Source organism: Nannospalax galili, unplaced genomic scaffold (assembly GCF_000622305.1).
Source record: "Nannospalax galili isolate Female #2095 unplaced genomic scaffold, S.galili_v1.0 scaffold453, whole genome shotgun sequence".
Classification (NCBI taxonomy): Eukaryota; Metazoa; Chordata; class Mammalia; order Rodentia; family Spalacidae; genus Nannospalax; species Nannospalax galili.
Window position 1 is genome coordinate 772,266 of NW_008334081.1, and position 25,857 is coordinate 798,122.

The 25,857-nt window shown below is 48.9% G+C and overlaps 1 protein-coding gene across 9 annotated transcripts in view; it reads right to left on the bottom strand.

The window, feature by feature from the left end:
• Hdac4 (histone deacetylase 4) overlaps positions 1 to 25,857 on the bottom strand; it is a 268,268-nt gene that overhangs the window by 150,981 nt on the left and 91,430 nt on the right. The window contains exon 1 of one of the 9 annotated variants that reach the window (XM_029561635.1): positions 18,542 to 18,670. The exons of the other annotated variants lie outside the window; for them this stretch is intronic. The gene's annotated coding sequence lies outside the window, so the exon portion shown is untranslated. Of the gene's footprint in view, positions 1 to 18,541; positions 18,671 to 25,857 lie in introns of those variants that run through there. 9 annotated transcript variants of the gene reach the window in all.

Sequence of the window (25,857 nt, forward strand, 5' to 3'; positions counted from 1 at the left end):
TCTTTGCAATTCCTTCTAAATTCCTCTGCAGGAAAGTTTATTCAGAACAGGTTGAAAGGGAAGCACTGAGTATGACCAGTGGGTCCCTGACTTAGCACCAAGGCCATCAGCCCAGTCATACCCTCCCCCTCTGGAGAAAAGGAACAATCTGGGAGATACCTGCCAACACCAACTTCCAAAGTTGCTTCACTAACACTTGCCTGCCTATCTACAGATGGACAGTGCTCACAAAGGAGAGAAGGTCATGTTGGCCTTTGTATCCATGATGCTAGGATGGTGACCACTTTGGAGACAGAAAGGGAGAAGGTAAGGCAGCAACTGGATAGATGAGGTGATATTCCAGGAAAGAGATGATAATAAAGAAAATGATCTGAGGTTCTGCTTGACCTCACGTATATTCAAGTTCCAAATCGCTATTCAAACAAGAATACTTGGCAACAGCTGGACCTCAAAGCACTGATAAGGCAAGTCTCACACTCTACTCCTAAAGAAAGAACACAGGCCATGCCAATCAGATGCTCTAAGACCAAGTGTTCCATAGGAGTCCAAGGAGAATCACCTGCACACTGTCAGCTATACCCCAAAGTGCACATCTACGGGCACATACATATGCTGCTGAAAATCAAGAGTACCCATTTGCAGAATGGAGAGATGGGCCTGCCCTGCTCTTGTAGAGGTCACAAGCAGTTCCCAACACCCAGTCTGGTGGCTCATAACGGCTCCAGGGGATCTGAAACCCTCTTCCACCCTCCATGGGCACTGCTACACTTACCTGAATATAGCCACACACAAACACACACACAATTTAAAAATAAAAATAAATCTTAAAAAGCCATCCACTAAATAATTCTTTATGTAAATAACAGGCTAAACATTCTGATAACCCCCAAGTAGCTCAGCTGTTACTCTCGTTCCTGCTGAGTGTCCTCATGGATGTTACTGACCACCTCATGTCCTCTTCCTCTATGGCAAGGAATTTCTCATTTTGACAAAAACATCATTATTTGGTAGATAAACATAATGTTTTTAAAAACATAACAGTGTGAACAATCAGAAAGCCAGAGAACAATCAGAAAGCCAGATAAACACCACATGTCTGTAAATGTACTGGTAAGTTAATGGTAAGAATTACAGTGCCAGGTGGAGGCCAGGGGTGAACCTGGCATTGGGGGAAAATTCCCAGTGAGGGTCACAGGCAGGTCTTACAGGCATCCCTAGAACCTTCTGCACTTCTGATCATCCCTCACACTCATGGTTTAAGAGGACTAGAAGGATGAAGAAGGGAATTAGGGAGGGAGGAGGAAACCCTTTCAATCTGAAGAAATCCCTAGAAACTTCCCCTCCCCCAAGCCTGTAGCTCTGCTTGTAATGGCTATGCTCCCTGAACTTAGGGAGGGGTAACTAAAGGCCTATGTCTGGAGCACCAGGCAGAAACACCCTTCCATCTAATGTAGAGGACGATGTCGTAGTCGTCATCCACAGACTCTGCAGATAATGTCACGGCTGCACACCCACCCACACACCTACTCCTGACACAGGAAACAACAATCCAGTGGAAATAACACTATAGAAAGAAACCCTCAGATCCCCAGATGACGGAATCACCAGAAGAGACATTCTTGCTCAGCTGTTCTTCCTGAGGACCTGGAAATAGCTTTAAAGCTGAAAGAGCAACAATACATTTGAGTAACAATGAAACAGGTGAATGCAATACAAGATTCTACGGTGTTTATGACACAAGCATTAAGAGAATAAAGAATTTCAGTTAAGAAGGTAAAATGTTGGGAAATGAAAAGCTTGAAAAAAAATTCTAAAACTGAAATCTGAATTAAGCAAAATTAAGGGCATAACGAGGCTTAGCTAGGATGAATCAGTGAGTAGAAGACTAGCAGGAGAAGTGTCCAAAACCATCACAGAGCCAGCAGTGGGGACGGGGCACCGTGAGGTGACAGAATGTACAGTGGGTGCAGACAGAGGACACTGACAGCAGATACCTGAGAGTCAGATACAGGCACTTTCTAACAAAAACGTAACTTGTACCAGAAATGTTCTCATGGCTGTTCAAATGGAAGATGTGAGAAGGCTGCGTAAAGGACAATGAGAGGACCTCCCTGCACAGACCACAGCAGAGCCTGTTAGATAAGGTGCACTGAACAATGGCACTGTGCAGGGGAGGAGCGAGTCCCTAGCAAGAAGGCAGACAGTTGACACCAAGGCCTCTGCAGTGCAGCTGAGGGTCAACAGTCTAGGCCGGCTAACAGCAAAGGTTGCTGGACTGCATAAAAATAAAGTATGAGTACTCACCCAAACATATGCACACGATACACAGACATAAAAACACAAAGCTACAGAAAGCACCAAAATAAGACACTTGAAAAGATAAGCATTTTGCAAATAAATAAGCAAAGAAAGTTGGTAAAGCAACTTAACGTCAATGAAGTCAACGAAAGGACCAACTCTCACAGCATCTCACTCCACAGCTTGACCATAAGGCAAATGAATTGATTAACAGATTAATCTAAATCTGTAATCTAAAAAGCTATCATCAGAAAAGAACGAGGACACTCCTACCAGTCTGCAACACACCCAAAGACAGCATGCTGCGGTCAGGCAGCCCTTAACAGAGTGCCCTGGTCCCAAACCACAGTGGCATCAAGGTGCAGAAACTGCTCTGAGAACAATGTGCAAACATGGGTGAGAGAGAAAATCTTAGTAAAGTACAACCCACCACAACAGACACAGAAAAACCAAAAGCCCCACATGGTCTAACAACTCTAAAAGAAATCTACTCCATGATCTAAATGCCTAGGAAAGAAAAATCTAAAATCAAATGGCTTCACAGGAAAGCTCTATGACACTTTCATTTAAGAAATAATTCCATGGTAGCACACACCATTAATCCTAGCATTCTAGAGGCAGAGGCAGGCAGATCTCTGTGAGTTCCAGGCCAGCCTGGTCTTTATGGAGAGTTTCAGGACAGCCAGGGCTACATAGTGAGACTTGTCTCAAAGATAATTATTATTGTTATTCATATAAACTCATCTAGAAAATATATTTTAAAAAAGAAGTTCAACATTTTTCATGAGGCAGCATTTCTTTGATATCAAAAATTGGCAACAGAATTACAAAAAAAATAAGCTAAACTTAGTCATTATCACAAAAAAAAAAAACCAAAGTATTAATAAACCTCTCAAACTCTCAGAAGTATACAAAAAAAAAAAAACAAAAACAAAAGGTTGTAACATCTTGGTCAGCGCAGGTTCAGTTTAGAAATTAGAGTTTAGTTTTTTTGCTTTTTTTTTTTTTAAAGTGTAATTTACTACATTAAAAAAGTAAGAAAACTTACAACATCTCAATACAGATCCCAAAAGGCATTTATTGATACTATTCAATGGGGGGAGGGGCTCATAAAAATGTTGGTACAAAAAGCCCCAACTTTCAGTTGAAAAATGGTACTTACATAAACAAACTAAAGGAAGATGCTCAGTGGTAAGAGCACTGGCTGCACAAACATGAGGACTAAGTTCAAATCTCCAGCACCCACATTTAAAAAGTCAGGTGTGGCTGTGTGCCCCTAACCCCAGGGCTATGAGAGGCAGAAACAGGAGGATCATCACTGGGGCTTGCTGGCCACCAGCCTAGCTCCAGAATCAAGAAGAGACCACATCTTAAGGTAACGCGGCAGAGAGTGATCTAGTAGGGTACCCACTCTGGCATCCGTGGGCACATGTTCCTGCATACACCCAGATACTCACTAAACAAGCATCTTAGCAAAGAATTCACCCTACTTCAACCAGGGCCAGGTTAGAATGCCCTGTGTACTATGACTGTAGGAATACTCCACGCTAATGCATTAAGGCAAAAAAAGGAAAAGAAAAAAAAAAGGCAAAGAAACACAAAATGGCGATCATTTACACCAGTATACAGGGAGTAAAAAAGAATAAAAATTAACTGGTGAATCCAGCAAGTTCAACAGGCCATTATACAAAAATCCACTGTGCTTCTATTTACAGCAACAACCAATAAACAAATTATAAGATACCAAGATACTGAAAGACAATGTCATCAGAAACACTGAAGACCTAAAATATCTAACAGAAGACAGGGAACCCTTCTATGTAGAAAGCCAGGAGCTGGGATGGGGGGATGTCCCCCTGCTCCAACCCCACTCACAGTGGCATCCTGTGTAAGCAAGAGTATGTATAGGCTCTGCACAAGCCTTTACTTGAAGCACTCAGGAGGCAGGGGCAGGCAGGTCTCTGAGTTCAATGCCAGCCAGGTCTACACAGTGAGTGCCAGGCCAGCCACTATATATATGGTAAGACCCTCTCTAAAAACAAAGAAACAAACAAGCTGGAGAGACGGTTCAATGGTTAAGAGCACTGGCTGTTCTTGTAGACGACCAGGATTTGAATCCCAGCACCCACATGGCAGCTAACAACCATCCCTGACTCCAGTTCTAAGGGATGGTACCCTCTCTTCTGGCCTTCTTGGGCACTGCACGACACAGGTGCAGGCAATACACACACATACATACATACATACATACATACATACATACATAAGCAAGAGTATGGACTTCGTGCTGGCCACGGAATACAAACCAGCCTCCACCACTCATCAGTTAGGAGACCTGGGCAGATGGCATGTGCTCTGAGTCCTCCTTAAAATGGGGAGAAACACTTAGATCAAGTCACGTTGTTTTAGGAGAAAGAAACAAGGTAGAGCACAGAACACTTGTGGATTAGGGCTTGTAGACAGTCCAATAAGGGTCCATGTCTTTCTTCCCTTCTACAACCACAAGGTGCAGAATCCCCTCCAGCCTGTGGGCCTCACTTCTCTTCCTTCCAATAGCCCCACACTGTGCCAGAACTGCCCCTACAATGGGCCTCTCACCAGTCATTCTGTCAGAGCCTACTCAGTCTGGTCCCATGTGCACAGTGGTCTCACAGTGGCCTCCATCTAGGGCCTAGGCCCTGCCTACCTTTCTTAAGGAGGACAACGAGAGCTTCATCTTTCCTGGGATGGAGTATCTCATCCTGAGCCCAAGAAGCATGCAGAGAAGCCGTATCCTGTGGCTGCCACCACAGAAGTCCAGCTTAGTGAGAGAGCAGCTAGTCTACGACCTGCAGCCCAGGCAGCCTGCGTGGGAAGTATTGGGACCACGGGCTCTGTTACCACAGGTGGTGCCACCTAGCTTAGCTCAGTTCTAAGGCCCAGAGAACATACAGCCCTCTTCCTCTCTCCCCCACTCTCTTTTAATGGGGGTTGGGGGTGAGGTGGGGAGGGATCAGGTTAATGCTACTTAACAAATTCTGCAAAGACAATAGGAAATAGGAAGCACGTGAGTTTCTCTGTAGAGCATTTGGCAAGTCCCAAGGGATGTGCCCAATGAGAGTAAGAAGGTTTCAAACCAGAACCTGGAGGAGAGAAGCAGGTGCCAGCACAAATCACCACAGGAGAGGAGCCAGCCCATGGCCACGCCTTCACATCCACTGGGGTCCAGTATCTCGGGAGGCTGCTGTTTATGCACCTCTGTGCGATATGATGAAACTCTGTTCAACTATTACCCAAAACAGACACCAGCCAGAGCTGACTGTCTCACCGACGGCCACATGGGGCACCTGGGGAGCTGCAGGTGCAAGAGGGAATCTTCTAGTTCCTGCTGCAGCCCAGGAAGGAAAAGAGGCCTGAAGAAAAGGAAGGTGGGGTCTGGAGAAGGGACGGCACGACAGGAAATCCTGGGGTGGGATGCAGCAGGAACTGGTGCTGGTACCCCCACAGGGCAGCATCTCCAACTTGGACCACAGCCCATCCCTTCCTCACTCTAACAGGACTGGGCAACTCTTGCCGTCCTCCTGGAGGACAAAACTGCCAGGAGCCTGAGCCAGAGCACAGGGAATCTGTGCATCCACGGGCTTCAAGTCACCTGGACCCCACGAGAGTGCTGCAGGGAAGAATTCTACCTCCATGGGATGCACCTTCTCCTGAAAACCCTGGGCACAGGGACCTACCGCACAGGGACATAGCCAAGAGTTTGAGGTGTCAGTGAAAGCCCACTGGAGCCCCCTGACCCCAGAACTCATGAGGAGATGCTATGTACTCCCACGCACACAGCTATGTGGCTAGACTGCACTTCCTGTTGTGGAGCCTCCTTGGAGCATTGTCTCCACTGTCTGAAACAAAGTCTAACAGAAACTTTGGCTCAGTATCAGAGGCCATAAGGAGACACTGTAGAACAGGGCGGCAGGGCAGTTCACCGTGCACTGTGCGTGGAGTTAGAAAAGGGAAGGCAGGTTTTCCTTGAGACTGCAGAAATTACTACAGAACAGGAAAGCTTCTGTGAGCGGAGATGGAACCTAATTCGAACAGACGAGGGTTTTCTGCAGTCACCCTTTTCCCTATTTGACTAAGTCAGGGAGGAGGTAATGCATCACCTGGCAGGAGGGACCGCTGTGCGGCCCCAAGAGCTGAGGGATGCTGCCAGTCCGAGTGTTCATCCATCAGTCAGCCACCTCATGCCCACCCTGTGCACAGGCCAGTAGGGGACCCATGAGAGGTTGGACAACCAGAGTAGGGCCACAACAGGACACCAGGGTGTACCCCAAGGCAGGAGGACAGGCAATAACTACTTTGGTAACTATTTCCCCAGCCCAAGAATAAATGCAGTCTGAGGGCTGGCTGTAGAGACCCTATGGGACAGATGGATGACTGGGACCCACTCCACAGCCCAACATTTCCAGCAGCTGGTCTCTTCCTAGAATCCAGGTCCCAGCACCTCTGAGTCAGTCTGAAGCACCTGAGCTCTGGGAAAGACCCACAAAACACCCAGCAGAAGCCAAGACCAGAGGGAAGACACTTAAACCTCAGGACAAAGGAGGGCCTACCTGCCATCAGCCCAGGAAAAACACCATGACACACTGCACTTAGCGCAGTGCAGCCCATGGAGGCGGGATTCTACCCTATGGCACTTTCATGATGCCCAGGTGACTTGAAGCCCCTCTGGAGACACATTTGTTAGAATCCTGTTACCCTAGTTCAGGTTCATGGCAGATTTACCAGCCAGGCAGTGTGGCAGCAGCTGCCCTGTTTGTTGGACAAACATTGCCATTTCTTCACTACCTGCTGAGCATATGCCTCAGTCTCTCCAACAGAATAGTGTTTCCAAGGACACGGCTGTCCCAGTGGCCACCACAGAGAATGCTCCCCCCACTGCTTGGCAGTCTCCCCCTTCGGTTAATACGGAAAGCCCAGATAGTGACTGGCAGAGCACAACCCCCGTGCACAGCAAGCAGAGCACTGACCACCTCTGAACCCCCAGTAGCCCCCCTCCCCTACCCCAGCAGGGTAGATCCTCCATAAACACCCAGACATCTTGCTAGCCCCACACACGGCTGCTGCTGGAAGAAAGGAGGCAGGAAAGGAAGACAGGCCCCAGCTCACAGAAGGTGTTGGAATTAGAGGATGTCAGTCACGTCTGAAGGATGTCAGTCACGTCTGAAGGGATTCCCAAGAGACAAGGCACCAGTCAGAGTAATGGCAGCCATGCTGCTGTCCCTGGGAGAGAAAGGCAGGCTGCCTGGCTGGGCAAGTAAGTCAGTGCATTGCTCAGGTTGCCCAGTGACCACATTCTATGTCCTCTCCCTATAGAAGGGGAGCTTGTGTAAGGACAAGCCCTTCTGTGTCCACACTGTCCCAGACTCTGAAGGAGTAATTGGAGAGGAGGTGGTAATCGCCTCCTGTGCACCCACTTCAGCTGGCCTGGTCAGCTAAGACTTTAGGAAGCAGATGCTGGCCAAGGAGGAGCTCAAAGACAGGAGACAAAAGGGAGTGAAATGCAGTTTCAGAGCGCCAAGGCGTCCACAGCCACACATGGAGGTGAGCCAGGAGATGGGCTCAACCTGCCCAGTGTATGCACTGCCCTCAACTCCTCTGACTTCAGCCCAGCTCACAGATACACCTGTTCAGAGTTCAGTTTCGTGCCAATTTAAGCACAGGCATTTCCAAACACAATTCATATTTATGAGCATTCTGAAAGAGTAAGGTGGCCAGAAGTGGTTTTTGTCTGGTTGGTTTTTAAATGTTTATGCTAATGTAAGATGCCCCATATGAAGGTCGCTGGGCAGATCTGACAGTTTTATCTTGGGAAAAAATAATAATAATGGGGCTGCCTGAGGCGCTGAAGGGACACCAGCCTCTAGCACCCATGGGTCAGGGGAGGAACTCCAGTCAGGAAAGAGTCCACAATAGGACTCCAGCACATCCCAGGAGGACCTGGGCACTGTGGTAGATGCAGGACACACCACTTCCCCAGGTGGACTCAGCCCTCATTGGCACTCCTGCACCACCCACACTTCCATGAGAGCTGATGCGGGGAGGGGTGTGGGGTGCGCTGCCCTGTGTGTATGGGGGGGGGTGCTATCCTGTGGCAGATCCCTAGGTGTGAGGATCATGGGGGCCAGGGCCTCTGCCCTTGCCTCAGTCTATCTGGTGTTGCACTGGTCCAGTCACAGCAGTGTATCTTTTCCTACAAGCAAGAAAGCCACCTCTCAGAACTTTCCCAGGTTAGAGAAGCCTTGGGATGCCTCTCCTTCCCTTCCCATAGCAGGCCAAAGAGACAGGCAAGGCTCAAGGCTGTTGAAGCACCAGCCTGCCACCAACCCAGGGAAAGATCTGCTGCCCCGGGGTCAAGTAAGGATCCCCACATGGGTGTGCCGACTCCAAGACAAGCACTCAGGACCACTGCTTCTAACAATATTGGAAGTCTTCCTTTTCAAAGTTGTGACTTCTTAGCAAACACAGCAATTATCTATCCCGTGGAAGTTAGTCTTGGACCAGCAATGGGTGTAGTTTAAAATGAAGCACTTCTGCCTGAGGAGTTAAGGCTCAGTCTAGGAAGCATGTTTGTGGAAGATAGGCACTGGCACAGGCACCGACCAACACAGGCACTGGGCAGAGCCAAGGGGTGAGGGGGGGCAGCACCTACTCCTAGGTTCCTGCTCTGATTTGGAAGTTGTGCAGCTCTCCAATGGCCCACAGCACCATCTTGAACACCATTCAGGCCCTGTCAGATTGTGGGAGTAGAGGGGGGCACCCATGAGGGTGGAGTGTGTCAGCAGCCTACAAAGAAAGCAGCATGGTGAGCCAAGGGGTCAGGAGAATTTCCACAGCAGAACAGGCCCTGTGAGCAACAACTGGAGGAACCACCAGAGGGTACACACAGGACAGTGATCCCAGGACCAGGGAGTTCTGGCATCTATAGAGAACACTGGGACAGAAGCTGCAGGACTACCCCAGTCTGGCACTCTGGGCTCCTAATCCCCCCACCCCCCTGCAACATGTATACCCTCCTGTGCAGGGATGACACAGCCATAGGATCTGTGGTTACACCCAGAACCCAGGACCTAGCCTCTCACATGCCCAACCCAGAAGACACAGGAGTTCCTTAGTGAGACAGGGAAGGTCATTTCACGGGATCACAGTCCCTGAAAGGAGTGTCCACCACCCTGGATAACAGCCCTTGCAGAAAAGGATCCATGTCAGTGGAATCCAGACACATCTGAGGAGTGACCAACCTAAAGCTCCTGAAACCCAGGCACAGAGACAGCACAGGTGACAGGCTGGAAGCCCCCATTACGAGATGGAAAGGCCAACAGGAGCCTGATAGCCTGCCAAGTGTAGGTCTGGGCTCCAGAGGCTCAAATTCAGAACCTGGGATGAAGCTGCTTTCACAAGCTGCAGAGGAGAACAGGGTTCCCTTGGCCTCTCTGGCAAGGCCTTAGCCCCACAACACAGCCCTTAAAGGCCCTGCCTTTGCTGAGTTCCCATGATTTTGTTCCTGGACTCCAAGGAGATGCAGGGCCCCTACCCTGACCAAGCTCTCCTGCTCAGCCAGAACCCGAGGCACAAAAAGCAGCAGGAGCCAGCAGGACCTTGTCACCGGGCTGGCCGGCTGAGGTGTGAGGTCCACTCTGGACACTAACCTGCTCTGGGGAAGTTCTGAGGCCGTGTTGGTGACACAAATGCCCGCAGCATTCTGCTACACTGTGTGGATGGAAGGAAGGTAAGGCATGCCATGGGTAGGCTGGTTCTGAGGGCAGCGCTGATCTCCTGGGCTAGGCAAGCTGAGGCAAGACGAGAAACATGCTGCTTGCCCACACGCTTACACTCTGCCCAATACCTAATTCTGTTCCTATTCCCTAAGTTCTGCACCCTACTGGCTAACAGTCTATCTAGCACAGAGCAGTGGGCACAGACCACAGGAAGGGCACAAGACACTGCCTTGGGCCTTCTGAGCACAGCAGCACAGCGAGTGCTCACAGGTGGGAGAAACAGCAGCAGAATGCCTGGGGAAACACCCCTGGCCATTTGTATTGTATGATATTGGGTACTGTGTAATCTCTCGGGGCCCCTTTCTATAACCTGAGAAAGACAGCCGGTCCTGCTCCCAGCCATCCCATCCACTATGTGTATAATTACATTCCATAAACATCAAAGCATGACCGTGAAGGTTTCACCTAGGCTGCACATCATACCAAAGGGAATCATCAACTACGTAGGCCTTCAAGTAAATGGAAGCTGCTCAAGTCTAAAACTCATCAAGGGCCCAGCAGGGCAGAAAAACCAACCAGTGAAGACCTCTAGAACCCTGCAGGACACTGTGAAGCCAGAAAAATCTGTAGCTGTTCCCGGAAGAGCCTTGCACAGCCACAGAGTTGTACACACAAGAAACTAGCCACAGACCGGAAATGTCAAACCACAGCTTGTACCACTTCCTCATGAGGAATGCCGGCAGGGTATAGCTCTGCCAGAAAGAACCTGCATATCAGCAGCCTGCTTCTCCACAAGCCCTTCCCTGTGACTGGGGTAAACTGTCAGGGATGGGACCTGGGGGCAGCCCTGCTCCTGAGGGCTCCTACATCCCACCAGTCAGTCAGGAAACAGAGATGTCCATGACCAGCTGGCCAGCTCTCCACAGGAGCCAGTTTTACCACTGTGCCCACCTTGGGGTCCATCATATTCCTGACATGTAGTTTTACAAATGCTGTATCTAAGAATGGAAGCATCTTCCTAAAAAGACAAATGTCATCAAGCAATCTTCGGAAACATGTGCATCAAACTATGAGCCACACTTGCATTTTGTGCAAAACCCGAAGTTAGGCTTTTTTGGTTCTGTTTCTGGTATTTTTGAGACAGGGTCTCCTATAGCACAGCTGGCCTGGAACTTGTTATGTAGAACAGACTGGCCTTGATCTCCAAGATCTGCCCAGTGCCAGATTAAAAGGTATGTGCTACCATGCCTGGCTCCAGAACTTTTTTTTTAGGTCTTGTATAAATTCTGTCAAAGACTTACTAAGAGAATCAGGAACTATTTTGAAGGGGATTTATGCTCAATTTTGATTTTTAATTGCTCAATTCTTGCTTGGATTCTGACTCCAGAAATTCTGCGCTGGCAAAATGGGCACAGAGAGGGGTAAAACCTGGGCTGGTGGGAGTGGTCAAAGAGGTCATCCAGGACAGCAGCGTCCACATCACTTCCAATGGAGCTAGCCAGCCAGGGGATTAAGAGAGCTAAGACTTCTCAGTGTACTTAAAAGGCTGCTAAGTAAATAGCTATGTGAAGGATGGTGCCCCCCACCCCCGCCGCCAGTTCTGACTTATTACACAAAGGAACCAGAACACCTCCTTTATATTCACTGTCACCAACTATTTGTCAACTTTGTGCTTAAGAAAAGCATCTACTCCCCCAAAATAAAGATTGGAGGTAGTCAGGGGAGGGTGACTGAGATGGGGCCAGCTGACCTTTCTTCCCTCAGGAAGGGATAGGATTCCTCAGGAAACTGCACACACATGGTTTTTTTTTTCAGTCTTCACATCTATTCTTAATGAAGAGGAAGTAAGACAAAGGGAGAAAGAAGAGGTTCTAGGAAGAAGCAAAAGGCCTTTTGTGCAGGCAACCCTAGGGGACATGGGCCTGACCAGTGGGAATAAACACAGGAGAGCCCCAGCAAGCCCCTGCCTCAGAGACCTAAAGGTGCCTCAGCCCCAGAGCCCCAGGAACAAAACTGTACCTGTTTAAAAAAAAAAAAAAAATTTACTTGGGGCTGGAGAGATTGCTCAGCAGTTAAGAACCCTGCCTATTCTTGCAGAAGACCCAGGTTCAAATCCAAGCACCCACATGACAGCCCACAACTGTCCATAACTCCAGTTCCAGGGAATCCGACAACCTCTTCTGTCATTTGCGGGCATTGCACGACACAGGTGCACTTACCTACGTGCAGGTAATACACGCAAACACATAAAATAAAAAAATAATAAAATATTTTTAAAAGTAAAAAAAAATCATTTCTTTATCATTGAATATGCTGTGGCTCCTGTTGTAGAGGTCAGAAAACACCTTGCGGGAGTCCATTCTCTACTTCCATCATGGAGGTTCAGGAGAACAAACTACAGTGGAAAAACAAGACAAGCCTCACTGGATGGTTGCTGAAAGCCCTTGCAAAGTGATGGTAACAAGACCCTTAGGGTAGTTGCTAAGAACTTTGGAGCAGGAAAAACCCCAGATAGGACAGAGAAATGGAGGAGGTGAACAGGAATCTTCCCCTGCCCCGTGCAGTTACCCAGGACAGAAGTCTTTGTTTTCCAAACCTATCATATTGTGGTAATCTTTGTGACCACAAGCTACCTATAAACCATTTCTTTATCAACTATGTGCTATTTGCCCTTTACTTGCATTCCTCAGATGAGTACAAAGGGCCCCAAAAGTGAGAGGGCCCCTGGAGTGAGAGGGCTGACACCTTTACACAATGATTTGCGTGCATCAGTCCGCTAGAGTGAGAATAAATTCCCTCTCCTCGCCTGACTTTAGCTGCTGGTGTCTGACTTTTCCATAACAAAACCAAGGTTATCAGGTTCGGTGGCAAGCATCTTTACCCACTGAGCCATCTCACCAGCCGCCATGCTAGCTTTTAAAAGAGGCTAATGGCACTGGACAGAAATAAAGGGCCAATTACTTCCAAAACGGAGTTTATTCCAGGTGATCACTTATGGGAAAGCAGGCCCAGAAAACACTCTCCATGGGCACATCGACCCTCATAAAGAGGAAGTCTCACAGGCATGCATACAGTCCCATACCAGTGTCCATGTGCTTGCAGGGGTCTTGAACAGAAGGTACCACCTGCTGGCACAGGCAGAGCCAAGTCTCATCTCCTGGCATTCATAAGGAGCACTTTAATTACTTTCCCACTCAGCACTGGTTTTCATTCCATTCACAGAAATTTCTGTGAATTCTGACCTCTCATGCCTCATTTTTCCCCAAATGAGAGAAACACCTTCAGCATCCAGAGTTGCCCTCACATGAGTGGGCTGCCACCAAAGGTCCCCGTGGTCTCACATGCTAGAGGACATAAGCCATGTGAATTTACACATTCTGTCTTGCAAGCTGGTCATTCAGGGAAGCACCAGCTGTTTACAGGCAGCATGATGACCAGGCCAACAAAGAATGGTGGGTTCAGATCTCGTGTCTCAAGCCCAGCTCTGGACTTCACTCTCAGTTCTGGACTCGACTGTCATGGTGATGCACCAAGGCTTTAGGGACACAGGCACCGGGTCCTCCCAGAGGTACAGTGGCCGTACCTGCCAAATCCCACCGTCAGTGCTGTTTGGACAGAAAACACAGGCCAACTCTGGGGAAAAAAAACTGGTTCTGCGTAGAAGCTCTTGAGGTCACTGGTCACGCCCACTGTGCAAGTTCAGGACACCCACTGTGCAAGTTCAGGGTACCCACTCTTTCTGGACCTTGGGCTGCCCTGAGCAGCTAAGGAGAGCCTGCAGCCCTGGAGGTCACACCGTCAACCGTCACAGTGCTGTCCAAAGAAACTGAGCCAGGCTCCTGAAGCCTGTCCCCAGACAGGACGTACAACGATCCATGGGTCTCAGTAGCAGGAAAGACCTTTATGCAGATAGTAACACAGTCAGTCCCCTGTAAGCTAAGGGAAAGATCTGTCACTCCACAGGACAGTCATTAGTACCTCTACCCTATGTGTGGGCAACTGGAAGGAGAAATAGCAGTGTTAACAAAGAGCAGAATCAGGAAACACCATGGTGACACAGAGCAAGAAAAGGATGCCTTTGAAACGAGAATGGAGAACATGCTTTAAATAGCTCCGAGGCTAAAATAACTAGACATTCACACCCTTGCTGGGGATTTTATAATACTTTCAAGCTTCCTGGGACCCAAAGCCTTCCCTCGTCTTGAACTTTTTTCAATATTTTTATGTTACTGTGTTCACAAACAGGGAAAATATCTGAACTTTTAGATGCAAAAGGTACAGCATCACCCAGGAGCAGCGCTGCAGGGTAATACTGTGCTGGAAACGAAGCAGGGTAAAATGCTATGCTGCCAGGCTAAAAACACCAAGCGATCCATTCTTGTTCAGAAAGATGGTGAGCATATAGATAAAGGTTAAGTATAGCCTGTTTAGTAACTCCTCAAAACTCCTGCAATCAAAGGCCTGGCTTATTCTGAGGGACACACATACCCTGTTCTCTCACATCAACCTGGAACATAAGGAAATGCAGGATGCAGAACCAGAAGAGGTGGAGCATGGTGTTTTGTGCTTGACCGGCTCTGGGCTGAGCTTTAGGGTTCAGGCTAGTTTCAAAGGTCCTCACATCTGGAACAGCCTGGAATACTGATACACCCACCATCACTGCTGTAAGTGGTCTCCTCAGAACTTCTCATCTACTAGCTGGTGGGCATCTCCAAGTCCCCATGGGGGTGGGGCGCACATAAATCGCAGGAGGTTGCAGCCCTGACAAGCAGACGCCAGAGTCCCTGCCCTTAACCCTGCAGTGACCCTGCCACTCTTTCTCAGTGCACGTGACTACCTTGGAGTTCCTGATGGCTCCTGCCCCATAACTGACCTATCAATAAGAGAAATAGCCATCTGAAAATTACATGGAACCTTAAGAATGTTTTTTGGAACTTTTGTTTGGAGTAGGAAAGGGCTCATTAATGCTGCAATGCTCAACAAGGCCAGCAAACTCAGTCCCAACGAACATTCACAACATGACGCAGATTCCAACAAACTGCACAATAACGATGAAAAAGCACAGTTTAAAAACCAACAAAGAAACTCAGCTCTCTCTGAGAAACCTTCAATTTACTTGGCCACTTTCCCATGGACATTCAATTAAAAACAACTGTGGGAAAGCAAACCCAGCGGCTAGAAACAGCAGAAAACAGCAAGGCCATAAAACAAGGCTTCTCCTAAAAGCCTTTCAGCATTGAAGTTTGACACAAGCCAGAAGCCTGGGCCCCAAGAGGAAGGACACACCTTACCCCACCCGGAGTGAGTTCAATAAATGTCTGTTATGACAGCAAAGCACAGCAACAGAAGGCGGGGAGGGAATAAGTATGATCTTATCAAAATTTAAAACTTCTGCATTTAGGGTCTGGGGAGATAGCTTAATCAGTAATTGTCTGCCTTGTGAGCACGAGTTCCATTCCCAGAACCCACATAAAAATACTGAGTGTGGTGAGGCACACTAGTAATCCCAGTGTTGGGGAGGTGGAGACAGGCAAATCTCTGGACCTTGCTGGCCAGCCAGCCTAGCTTAACTGGTGAGCTCCAGGGCAATAAGAGATTTTGCCTCAAAGGAAGTGGACCAAACTCCTAAAGCTGACACCCAAGGTTGTCCTCTGACCTCCATGTACATGCACACGCACACACACCCCCAAAATACACACGTACACACACACACACACACACACACACACACACACACACACGTCCTAGAGGATAAACCCAAATGTTCAAGAAGCGTCAGTTTCGTTCCTTTGATTGGCCCCATGCACAGCCTCAATTTCTCTCAGTAGTAGGGCCTGCAACAAACTTCTGTGCTTCAAAGGACACCGTCCATCTGGAAAACAGGAAGAGAACCCACAGAATCCAAAAGAATATCTGGAAATCACAATAAAGGAGCTATTTCAAGAATACATAGCAGACATCTGCAACTCAGAGAAAGACCAATAGCGCAATGGAAAATGGCAAATGATTAAGATGGTATTTCTCCAAAGAAGACAGACAAGTGACCAAAGAGCCCATGAAAAGATGCTCAGTCTCCAGCAGAAGCAAATCACAGTCAGAATGGTGCACTACTTCCTGCCCACCAGGATGATGAGAAGCAGGACAAAGCTGCCATCAACACCAGAGCATCTCCTGGCCACCCAAATTCACCCACAGGTACCAGCTGCTGCAGGTGACAGGGTGCGTTCACCTCCATTCCCTGAGATGGACTCTGAGAAGCACCCACACTGGTCTTACCTTGGGCTGCACATACATTCCTGAAAGGGCTCCTCCCTTCCTCAGTGGCCTGACCAGAAAGCCACTTCAAGGCCATCACAGGCAGAGATAAGAACTGCATTCTGAAGCCAGGGCCTGAAATAGGCTCAACACTGGCCCCCAAAGATGTTCTATCTTCATCCCACAGCCTAAAAGTATGTCAATTTCAATGTCAGATGTCTTAAGGCAGGAATCAGATGCAGGGCTGATCCAGTGTGTGAACAGGAACTATGCAAGGTAACAAGGTGTCTTGTCAAAACAAAGCAAGGAAGCTATCAAAGACTACACAAAATAACGTTAAGAGAACTCAAGGGTCAACTTTAAAGGGTCCCTGTACAACAACAGGCCAAAGATGGAGCCCTGCACAATATTACTACAGAGGCTCAAACTACCTGAAAGGTACCTAAACAGGAGTTCACAATCATACCAAAAAAGTGAGGAAGCATTCCAGCCTCCTTCAGATGATAAAGTAACTAGCTCATTGCACTAAATTTGGAAAAAAAAAAAAACTGGACCACCAAGCTGGTAAGGGGACTCTGTCTTAGCAAAAGTCTACCTACCACACGAGGCTGTTCTGCAGCCCCCAACAGACAAGGCACACGGCAAGCGCTAACCACCCCCAGAACACTGGCACCACTCATGCAACAGTTTTGCTGGTCAATCTCAGTTTGATGCAGCTTCCAGCTTGGACCACCAGGTCACCACCAGGTCACCGCCAGGTTACCACCAGGTCACCGCCAGGTCACCAGAGGTGGAAGAACAGAACTTGATGGGAGCACGCCAGTTGGGGGCACCCACAAGACCACCAGCCCCAACTCTTCAATAATAGCTACCATGAATGTCTGAGGACGAAAGTGAGCCTGCAAGGGAAGAGGAAGTTGCAAACAAAGGCAGAGCACGTCTTGGCAGGCAGAGCATGGCAGGGACAGACCAGACTCAACAACCACTTGAACAACCACCACACAAAAACTTCCTTTACAGTATTTGAAGATAAGGATTTTAAGCAATGGCTTCTGGTGGCATCTAAGATGGCACTATGGTTATATGCTAAGAAGAGACTGTATCTTTTAGATACCTGTATGACAGCTAGTCCTCATGAAACTGCAGTGAGATAGACTAGGAGAGCTGGGGCTGGCCCCGAAAGCCATGGCTAGAGGGAGAAGAGCACCTCTGTACCTTCTTCTGGGGTCTCACTTCTTTTGTAAATAACAGATTCCATCTTTAAAAGCAGAGAGCTGGGACAGCTTGCTCAAGGCACTGCATCTGGGAGGTTCCACTATAGATGTATCACTTAGGGATGGACATCTCTGAGACACATAGTCTATGTGTGTCACCAGTTGTGCAACACTCTAATAGCCTCCATCTGTTGCAAAAAGAAGCTTCTTTGATGAGTAGTGTGTGCTTTACTTGTCAGGGTAGTAGGACTCTGCTCTGCCCTACTCCCTACTGTGGCTGGGGATCCCAAGCTATCTGCAGCTGTGGAGGGTCACACTCCCAAGCCATGAAGAAGACAAGTACCTTGTGATTTCTTAGGCTGCTGGTGCACTGAGGAGCAGACACACTTGAAGTCATTCTGACCACTCCCAACAGAGGACAAAGAAAGGTTGAACCCACTGTGACCTGACTTTCAGGCTTGAGGCTAGGAGCTGGCAGTGCTGGTATGACTGTATCCATGGTTGTGACTAACCAGGTGACTAATATGCCAGCTGCCCTTTGATAGATGATCCAACAGTAGACGAACGCATGCCACACTTGAAACAAAACAAGCAAACTGCAGGAACTGGGGTCCCCCAAGAGCCTGATCCTGGCCTGCACTCTATGGCACAGAGAAGAGTTGCACACCCCACCTGCCTGAAAGCTGCTCCGAAAGGAAGAGACTCAGAAGCCTTGTCAAGATGTCCTTTTTCAGCTGGGCTGAAAGGGACCATCAGGCTGATGGTCAGTCCTCTACCCAATGCCAACTCCCCTCACTTCTGTGGGAGACAGGTAGTTAACATCCCTTTTTAATTAAGTCTTGCTTACAAGGAATTTTCCCCCAAACCCCAAATCCTAAAATTATTTTGTGCAACAGGGAAGGAAAGATCAGTGGCTCTGCTTTGGGTTGTAAACATTCCCAGAGCTCCATATGCAGCCTCTGCCACAGGGTTACACACAGGAAACCAGTAAACAACAAATGATCAGAAAGCTGTAATTACCATCTCACCATCTCCAGTCTCAGGATGGCACTTGCAGGAGGGAAGGTAGGAGCAGGAGGCAGAGCCCAAAGCCTCCCAGGCCTGTGCCACCTAGGCTCACAGCTGGGACCACCAGGCCAAGCACACGGGCCAGCCTTCTGAGGCTGTTCCTGGCGAATGTCCCCTGTTGGACGCCAAGCTGCTGGCAAAGCCTTGCTCACGACTGCTTTCTTCACATGTGGTTTGATTGACGCAAATCAAGAGGCAAGCAAATGATTCATAATTGTCCGAGCCCGAGGCTCACACAGAAATGGCACCAGTCAAACTTGCTGATTCACCAAGAAGCTACCACGTCCCAGAGGCACTGCTGACTTGGAACCTCTTACACATGTAGGTGCATGGCTCCACTGCAGCAGATCCATGGTGTCCAGAGGTACACTACGCTATCCCTACAAGCAGAGTGCAAGTCCACACAGGGTGGGGGAAGCCTGTGGAAGAGGCAGCAACCTCAGCCATAGAGCTGCACAGCCCTATGCATGTGTGTAGGGGGAATGTGCTGCCATATGCATGTGTGTACACATGTACGTGCATGTGCTGGTAGGAACACACGGTCATGGTGTTGATACCCTTCTGCTCTAGTGTGAACTTCAGTCCCAGGCACACCTAAGTGGTGAGGGAGGGACATAAAAAGATCTTGCCTTCTAGGAATGTGCAGGGAGGGGAAGATGCCAGAAGAGGCCTAAAGGTCCTCCTACCACGGCAATCGCCAACTCAAAGCAGGTGTATGGAAGGGAAGATGCAGCTTCCACTCACCTGCCTTCATTGAGAGCTTCCAAGAGGGAAAGCCTGATGGGCCAGCAGAAAAACACCAAGTTCATTCTTGACATGTGGAGCAGCATGCCAACGTCGCAGGGGTCCATTTAGGGATGGAGGGCCCTACATGAGGTGGAGGGAGCAGAAGGGCCACACGGAATCATGAGGTCTCCTCTGTGGGCTAGAGAACCATACAAAGACCTGACCCAGAGAAGCTGGTAGATAGGCAAGTTATACAGTGGTATGTTCTGACCGGTGAGGCCTGATCCCCCTAGGGGGACCCAGAGAGGGGATAGATGCCTTGAAAAGTACTGATTAAGAAGATCAACTCTGCTGCCCCGATAACAGAGGGCTTTAGATTCCCTCACACACCTTCCTTCCCCAGCAAAGTTGCCAGACACCCAGGGCCACTGGGTTGCTGGGAAGAGCCAAGTCCTGTACAAGGGATCTGCATGGTTTCTGCAGCCCTCGTGATCCTTCCAAACTGAGTGCACCACAGGACCCTCGGTGTCATCCCCTGTGATGGAGAAAGTCCCACAAGCTGGAGTTGAGGCTCAGATAGCCCAGGCCCAGCCTTCCCCAGCCCCAGAACTTCCTCAGACAAGAGCTGGTAGCAAGGACAGAGCAGCACAATGAGAGAAGGCAGGGTGGTGGGGGGCCTGGCCGCACAGGCTCCACGGAGCCCTGCTGAACTGTCAGCCTGCAGCCATCTGTCTTCACTCTTCTTGCAATTTCTTCACCAGCCAGCAAAATAAGAGCCCTCACTCTGGCACACACACTTAAGAGGTGTTACACAGAAACAGCAATGAAGGCCCTCACCGGTGACAGCCACTCTCCTCTGGGCCTTATACCTCTACTCATGGCACCTGACTCTGTACTACACTAAGTTTTTATAGCTAGCCTTCCTAAATACCCAGGAACCCCTGAGAACAGGACTGAGTCCGGCTCAGCCTGGTGTCCTAGTGCAGTGCCTGCCTAGCATTGGCAGGGGCTCCCTGTTTGTTGAAGGACAAGTCAAAGAAGGAAACAGCAGTTCTGACCCCTTCTGTATATTTAGGGGAACTACCAAATGCCAAGCACCCTCATACAAACCCCACATCAAGGGAGGACACGCAGGACGAGCACTGAAGTCCAAATAGAGGGCAGCACGGGGGGGAGGGGGGGTTCAGGGGGATGGTTGGGTCTTGCATCCTATGTTTAAACAAAAAGGCTGGGATGCAGACTGGTCTTTGGACTCCGTCCATTTTCACCATTCCAGCAGAATAGCAGTCCTCTCTAGAATGAGCAGGGCCCTCCTTGTCTTCCCAGTGGCTGATCTGACTTGCCCCAGTCTGGTTGTGCCCTGTTCCCTTTCTAGTGGGGACAGCCAAGCAGATGGACAGAGTGCTGGCTGCCCAGGAAAATCAAGACTGATATAGAAGGTGAGATCTCCAGGCTGTCCCACTGTACCTAATGCAAGGAGAAAGCCCAGGGTAGAGGTACACAACTTCTGATCAACCCCTGCTGCTGATACAGACAGCCTAAGGAGGCTCCCAAGTAAAGCATGTTTCCATCCTGGGTAAAAGCAGAACCACTCTGTACCCTGTGCAAAGGGCACAGGCCAAACTCTCTCCTAGATCCCCTTGCATTCTGGAGACCCCTCACATACATCACACAAGGCCCAATACCACGTGTACCTTGTCTTAAGGCCCCTCCACAATCTGAAGCAATGATCATGGTCGATGGATGATATGCACCTCCCTGCATGCTGATGTGGAAGAGGGCCCCTGGACCTCTGCGATACACTATTCCAGGAAGCTAGTCTGGCCCACAGAATACCTGAGCTGTGCTCACTTGAGACACATGTTGGCTGTGAGCCAACCCTGAAAGACAGTGTCTGTGTCAAACACCCCTGGAGGGTGGCACTGCAACTGTGGGCACTCCCGGTGGCCAGGGTAGTCAGCGAGGAGCCCCTGAAGCACCTTCTGTCCCAGACTCCTTCATGTGAAAAACTCACACAGACTTAGATGAAGGCAAGTGGTTTCTGGGAAGTTGGCTCATGCTACATCCAGTGTTCTTGGTAAGCATGACTAATTTGTGCCCACTCCCCATTCCAACAGGCAAGGCAGGGGAACGGGGCAGCTGCTCACCCTCTACCCAGCCCCAAACATTGAAACCTCAAAGGCAAAACAACACTAGACCCTCTGGCCATAGGTATCAATTCTGCCCCACCTGAGGAAAACATCAGACGTGACTGAAACATTACACAGAATGCCAACGTCCCAGGATGAACAGGCAACTGTGAGACTCGGCCATCATCTGTCCCTATGCATAAGCATGCACACCACTTTTAAATCATACAAACCATCTCTAGAGGATTTGTTCATCCACAGTTGAACCCACATATGGAAGGCTCCATACTAGCAGCTGGAGGTCCAGAAAAAACCCTGCTCCCATAAAGGGTGAAATGAACTAGCATTGTCTTCAACATAAAAGAGGACAGCTGAGTAAGGATGGGCTGGCTGGCTACTCTGATGGAACTGAGGTGTTGGAACCCTAGAAGCAAGAAGAGGGGGGTTTCAGGCTGAAGGACTCAGCAGGGTAAAAAGCTTGTGGCTTCCAATCAGCAGGAAACTGAACAGGACTGGAACGCGCCACTAGAAACGGCACAGTCAGACTGGGACAAGTCAGATCGGCCACTGGGAAGCACCTGAGTTCAGAAGGGACCTGACCACCCCAAGGGGTCCCCACCAGTAGGACTCAGACCTGGGCAAAGCCAGGTGAGCCTTGGGTAAATAACCTGGCAGTGAGAGATGTAAGGACTGGTCCCCTTTGTTTTTATAGAGACTAAACAAAGCAGTCTTAAATTTACATAATTTCAGGTCATGATGGCTATACTTGGCCACCAGCTACCCCAAGCCAGTTGTGGCAACAGTAGCCATCAAGGGCTAGAAGAAACACAAGTGGACCCAACAGAACTTGGAGGGAGACATGTCCCCAACGGTTCAGGGAATGACGGATCAGATGTCTGGAGCTGAGAAAGAAAAACAAAGCATGTATCCTTGCATTTCAGCTCAAAACTGCCCGGCGGGAGGGCCGTGTGGTAAAGAGGAAGAGATACTGCTGAGGAAGTCAGAAAGTGGGACACTTCCTTCCCAGCCCCCTTGGGGCACAGGAGAGGCTCACAGTATCCAGGGATGAGGTTCTTTACCAGTTACAGTGCCATTTGCTGCAAACGAGGGCACTCAACGTAAGAAGCATGCACCAGGACATCAGGACCCAGTGGTTTCTGACATGTCCACCTTTTCATTACCCTGTGAGGCCACTAAGTCTCAGGGGCCAGTGAGATTGTGAAGAAATGGAAAGTGTGCCCTGCAGGGATTCTCTGCTGCCAGCAATGGGGCTGGTGTGGGCTTTATCAGGTGAAAAAACCAGGATGCAGCAAACAGTCATGAATGTGGCTCTTCAAGCTTCAGTTCACCAGGAAGCAAAGTCTGACTGGAAGATTTGAGTACAGGAATGTATGAAGGGCAGAGCAGAGTGCCAGGGAGCAGGTGGCTAGGGCTGGGCTGGGACAGGACAAACAAGCTGCTCCTATTAGATCAGTAATGACCTACTGCTGCTCCATCTGAGAAGCCTCAAGCAAGCATCTCAGCTCTGCCTCTGGCTGCTGATTCCCATTCTGCAGGTCAGGGTAACCTCATGGGCCAGCTGCTGCATGTGCCAGGTAACATGCATGAAAGCTGATGAGGTAGGTTCCTTTGGCCAGCCCATGACAAGCAAAACCATGGCCCAGAAGAGGAAAGCTTGCATCTCAGTAAAGCTGGGGACAGACAGACGGGAAGATCACAGAGGGAGGAAACTGGGTGGGACCTGAGGCATCAAGTATCACAGTGAATGAGCACCTTGCCCATGCACCAGAATGTGTTCCCCTCCGAAAAGCTGAGCGAGGACATGGCCATGATATATGCAACAAGGCTGTGATGGACAGAACCCACTGAGTAGCTGGACAAGAACATTGCACGCTGGACTCAAGGCCACATTGGACAGGATGGAGCTGGGCTGAGGAGAACAAGGCAAACTAGAGTAGAGAGTGTTGGCTTAGACTGAGTTCAGTGTCCTAAAGTGTGGCAGGAAGCTGTGCTAGGGGTATTCACGATTCATGGCTCTTCCCAGAAAGGCAGGAGCCACAGACAGGCGGCTAAATGGAGGCCAGAGCTCAACCAACCACATGATGGGGGTATGGCTGGAGGTGGAGGCAAAGGGGTTGCTGCCAACAAGTGCTGGTGCTGCGGAACCTGGAACCTCAGCAGTGGACAGGAAGAAATGAAGATGGGTAAGAGGGACTAGGTTAATGCACGGCTGGGAACTTTCTTCCCTGGGAATATGGCAGGCAAACCTCTCTCCCAGACATTTATGCCCTGGAAACCAAGATTCTGCATTAAATACTGTTTGTGTCACAGTGCCGGCTTCTCAGCAGTGAAGGAACCCTCCAAGAGTCAGAAGCAAACAAGTAAAGAGATAAAAAGAACATGAGTGACGGCAGAGCTGAGAGCCCACCGAACCCCCGGATCCCACCAAGACAAAGGACAGGGACACTGGGCTCAGGACATGGAGTAAACAGATAAAAAGAACATGAGTGATGGCAGAGCTGAGAGCCCACCGAACCCCCGGATCCCACCAAGACAAAGGACAGGGACACTGGGCTCAGGACATGGCTCAGTGGTCTCTGCACTCTAGCAGGATGCTGACAAACGTCTACAGAAGCAGCATGTGGAATTCCTGTCTGAAAAAAAGCATGCTCGACCCAAAGCCACGCACTGGCCACATGGTGCGACCATGAGTTCCAAATACAAGAAAGCTTTCAAAGCCGGGGCAGAAAGGACAGGCAGGAAGGTGGTAAAGGTGGTTGAGCCAATCCTTCCAATGCCTAGAGCATCAGAAGTGGACAGTCATTGTCACAACTGAAGAAACAATGCTGCTGAGACTTCGCCCACTACCATCTCTCTGCAGTAAGCTTTCAGTAAAAAGTTTGCTGAAATACTTGAAAAGTTTAAGCAATGAAAAGGAATCAACAGAACTTTCCAGATTAATAATTTTAAGAACCAAATAAACTTTCAAAAAAAGTACAACCGATGAATGGAAGAAAAAAAACCGCCAATGTTTTAAACCATAGAGACCACATCAAATGAAAAAGAAAGTGAAGTGAATTAGAAAACAGCAGTTGAATTGGAAAAGGCAAAACCGAGAGAAACACAGCAGAGGTGAAGAATCTTAACAAACTGAGGTTCCCTTCCATTTGTCTATTCCGGACCCCAGAGGTGACTGAGCTGGATCTGAAGAAACACAGGCTGTGCATGTCAAGAATTAACAAAAGACAAATTCAAAAAGAAAGAGAAGCTGTAAAAGAAGAGGAACCCACACCTAAACACACGGCCAGCTATGAGTGGCAAAGAGCAAAGAAGTCACACATCAGTTAGGCACGTGGGGAAAGGACTACACTGATGTGAGGCAAAGAACGACAAAGGAGGAAGGCTCTGCTAAGCGTAAGGAGGAGAGAAGAACAAGAAAATCACCCTGAAATTTTGCAAAACAGTATTTTAAGAATGAAGTCAAAACATACTTTCAGATTCTCAAAGAATCACTGGGCATGGTGGCGCATACCTTTAATTCCGGCAGTCGGGAGGCAGAGGCAGGTGGATCTGTGAGTTCGAGGCCAGCCTGGTCTCCATAGCAAATCCAGGCTAGCTGTGGCTACAGGGAGACTGTCTCAAAAAGATCAAATAACAATATTAAATTAAATTTTCAAAACCACCAGCAGATTGAAAGCTTCTGCAGACTCTTCCCCAGGAAGGAACTATTCAGGAGACACATTTAAGGCACAGACAGGGCAAGTCTAGTTTTATATTTTGGAGTCACTCTCCTTCCATCATGCCAAAGGTTATGTAGATCAACATGACTGTTCGGAAAACTAAAAAGAAAATGAAATGCTACACATCAACACCTGCCACATACACATTTCACACAGTCCTCAAGGGGCAAGTGCAGCTTTCAGAAGAGCAGAGCCCAGCCAGGAGTCACAGAAGAGAACCAGCACACAGCCAGGGGCAGGCAGCTGGTTCAGAGACTTAACGGAGTCCACAGCTGAGTTTTTACAAAAAATTAACAAAACAGAAAAGACTGATCAGAATGGAGAACTAATGAGGAATGAAACAGCGTGTAGCTAAAGATCCAGTAGACGCTTTAAAAATTCAGATATGGCAGGGGGCAAGTCCCAGACAGTAAAATGTAAGATTGAAATAAAATGAACAACCCCTAAGATTATTCTAGGGGCTGAAGAGCTATGTTAGCGGTACAAAACACTGACTGTTCTTGCAGAAGACCCAGGTTCAAATCCCAGCACCCACATGGCAGCTAACAACTGTCCTTAACTCTAGTCCCAGGGGATCTGACACCCTCTTCTGACCTCCGCAGGCATTGCACATCCTGGGTGCACTTACATACATGTAGGCAATACACTCATACACATAAAATAAAAGTAATGA